Raw genomic sequence first — 3,420 nt, 5'->3', positions numbered from 1 at the left:
ATTTGGAAAATCTATAATGAAATAATTTGATTTATTCATGATGGCTAAAATGATTAAGATTAGTCAGCAGTGCACCCTAGCAAACCTTTAAAAAATAAAAAATACACATCCTTACCCTGCAATCCACCTCTAGTGCCAGATTTAGGACTCAAAGACTGATAGAATGGGTGATTGATTGGCAAACAGCAAATATGCCCAGCTGCCAAGCTGATAAGAGAGGCTCATTCACTTGTTCAATCCCTCCCTGGCTCAGGGGTTGATTGGCTGGCTGACTAGAGCTACCTGGCAGACTGGCTAGTTATAACACTTGCTAGCTGACTGGTTGGCTAGCTGCAGAGATGGTTTCTTGACTAGCAAAGTGCCCGATTAAAGGGATGACAAGTTGCACAGCTGTCTGTTACACTAGCTCAGAGGTCGGTTGGCTGATGGTCTGACTGACAGCCAGACTAAATTAATAAGCAATGTGCAAGATCACATACCTTCTGGAGGTGTTCTCAGCTGCATATTCACACTCACTCTGGCTGCAAGATTATGCAAATGTCCAGACCACATTTATGTAGTCTGGGACTGCATAAAATTCACAGCTCCATTTGAGAAGACTTTTTTATACCTGAGAAACTCAAAATTCCTGATGTTTAATATTCTGCAACCAGAGACCATTTGGAAAGAATTGGCGCTCCGTCTGTGGATGGTTTATGTGCTAGGGCAAAAGTAAAAATGACTGCCTAGGGTGTTTGCTGAAATCTGAGAGGCGAGCCATAGGTGGTGAGGGTGTAGATGATCAGTAACTGTTTTGTAAGAGTTAGTAACGTCCTTTCCTGTGTTAGAGAAATGGATAAAACATTTTCCTGTGATGATACAGATTTATATAATCAGACCCACTGCATCTCTCCGTCAATCTTATAAAAAAAGTTATTAAAAATAATTCAACCAGTATTCATCTATCCATTAAGGAACTGCTCCACTTTTTCCTGTGTTCTTATGAGATTATCCATCAAATTGCCTTGTTCACCTATCAACCTGATGGATGTGATCCAAACCGTCTTTCCAAAGAGTTAAAAGAGGAATTTAACAATACAGATTAGGTAATTTTCTGTGGGGGAATTCCCTAGTTGTAAGGACTATTTTGGTCAAGTTTCTGAAGGCGCTTGTTTCAGAAGTAAGAAGTTTCCGATTAGAAAGTAAAGCCACTAAGAAGAAAGAAGAGCTGAGATAAAGAGGTAAGAGAAACAAAGCATAGAAAAGAGAAGAGAAGATAGTAAAAGGGGGGAATCCCAATTGCCCAACTTCAGAACTTCTATTCAGACACACCCAAATTAAACACTGGACTTTCCAATACTGTGATTCAACAGTTTTCATACTGAGCTCACGTGTGATAAAAGTGTTCAGAATAATATACAGACACAGTTTCATTAAATTATGTTGAGAGATTGATTCATTATTTTGATAAGTACTTGTTTAAAACTTACAAGATGGAGGTAATACAATAGTATATAAATTATATGAATGGGAAGCTATATAAAGAAAAATTTCACTACCTAAAATATACAAATTTATAAAATTAAAAAATCACTATCGCAAAATAATTATTAACAGAGCATGCAAAAAATAGAAGGATCTTGACAGGCATACATGGGTAATAAGAAGGTTTATGATCAAAATATTTTCAATAAACACTACTCTCTTTTTTTCTGGCTGTAATAATTGAATCATTATCTTTATTTTTTCATGAGTAAATGAATATGTCTTGAGTTTAATCAGCATAACAAAAATTGCTGATTTTGCACGGGTATTATTCCTAAAAGTGTCTTCTTACTTGGCCTTTATCTGCTCGGTAGATGTCCCTTACCCGTTGAAGTCAATCAAAATAATTCCAAGCACTGCTATTTTATCAAAGAATTTCTCTTTCCACATGTATCCCAGGTTACCATGTATTATTTCTTTAATGTTTCTGAATCATTTAGTAATACCTGTTTATTATAATTTCACATAATAATTATTGTCTATATTTTTGTGTGTGTTCTAACTGTGAGGTCATCCAGGATGGAAAAACCTTATTGTACATCTTATATCTCTCAAATATTTGTCTGGTATTTAATTTATATCAAGTGAGCAATAAATGCTAATTATATAATTGAATAAATAAGATAAATTAATTCAAATGTGAAATATTTAGCCTCACTCCTTCAATATTCCTTTTTTCTTTGCAAGTATAAGCAAAAACAAATCTAGCTAGTGATAAATATATATGTAATTAATAATGAAGACTATCTGTTTGCTTTTCTCTTCTCTTATTTTCCTTGATTTTCTTTTAGAGTTAAAAGATTCTCTGGGAATGAAGTTTAAACTCTCTTATGTTTCTATCAGTGTGGACAACTAGCATTTTATAATATTTATTTATCAAATAATCTTTCAAAGCTCTTAAGTTATTTGAACTCAAGAAGGATGTAGAAAATCATACATAATCACATTTTGTAATCAACCAAAAACAAATCATCAGTGTTGATTGTAAAACATTTTAACTAAGTTGTTAGTTTATGTGGGTTAAATTCGGCCAAATATTTCACTCTGTGTATCTCAATTTTTCTGCATTTTAAATGAGGATGGCCTGAATTTACTTAAAGTCCATACATCTATTACCCTAATGATGACAAAATTCAAGTCATGCCATGATATTTCTGCTAGTCATGCCAAGACATTTTTCTCATATTTACTTTGTAAAACGTGGATAATAAGGAGGATCCCACAGGGTTTTTCAAAGAACGAAATAGATATGCATGCCTGTATGTGTAGATAGATATAGATATAGCTATATATAAGTATTTTATTCTAATATTTCTTTGTCTCTATATATACATACACACACACATATGTGTGATGCATATCATATATGTATATATAAAACTTAGAACAAGTCATGACCGTTGGTAACTTGTGTGTATAGTTTCTGTCTACTCATAACGATGATAACTCCATTTTTAGCTTCGTTAGCTAGAAACTAAAACTGGAGGAAAAGGGATTACAATTCAAGGAGGCAGAACAACAGCTAAAAGGCATTCTATAAAATACTTTTCCAGTAATCCTCAAAAATGTCAACTTCTTCAAAAACAAGACAAGTGTGAGAAACTGTCATAACTAATAGGAGCCTCAGAAGATGCCACTACTAAATGTAATATACTCTAGAGGACCTACTGACATAAAAATGAACATTAGAGAAAACCTGGGGTTTTATGAATAAACTATGGACTTAAGTTGACAATAATGTATCAAAATAAGTTTATTAATTGTGGTCAGTGTGCCAGGATAAGGTTTCAAATATAGATCAGCACACAGTGGCGTATGGCTATAATCCCAGCTCCTTAGGAGACTGAGGAGAGAGGATTGTTTGAGGTCAGAAGTTTGAGACCATCCAGGACCAAA

This window comes from Cebus imitator, unplaced genomic scaffold, assembly GCF_001604975.1.
Source record: "Cebus imitator isolate Cc_AM_T3 unplaced genomic scaffold, Cebus_imitator-1.0 Scaffold151, whole genome shotgun sequence".
NCBI lineage: Eukaryota > Metazoa > Chordata > Mammalia > Primates > Cebidae > Cebus > Cebus imitator.
This window is presented reverse-complemented; position numbering follows the sequence as displayed.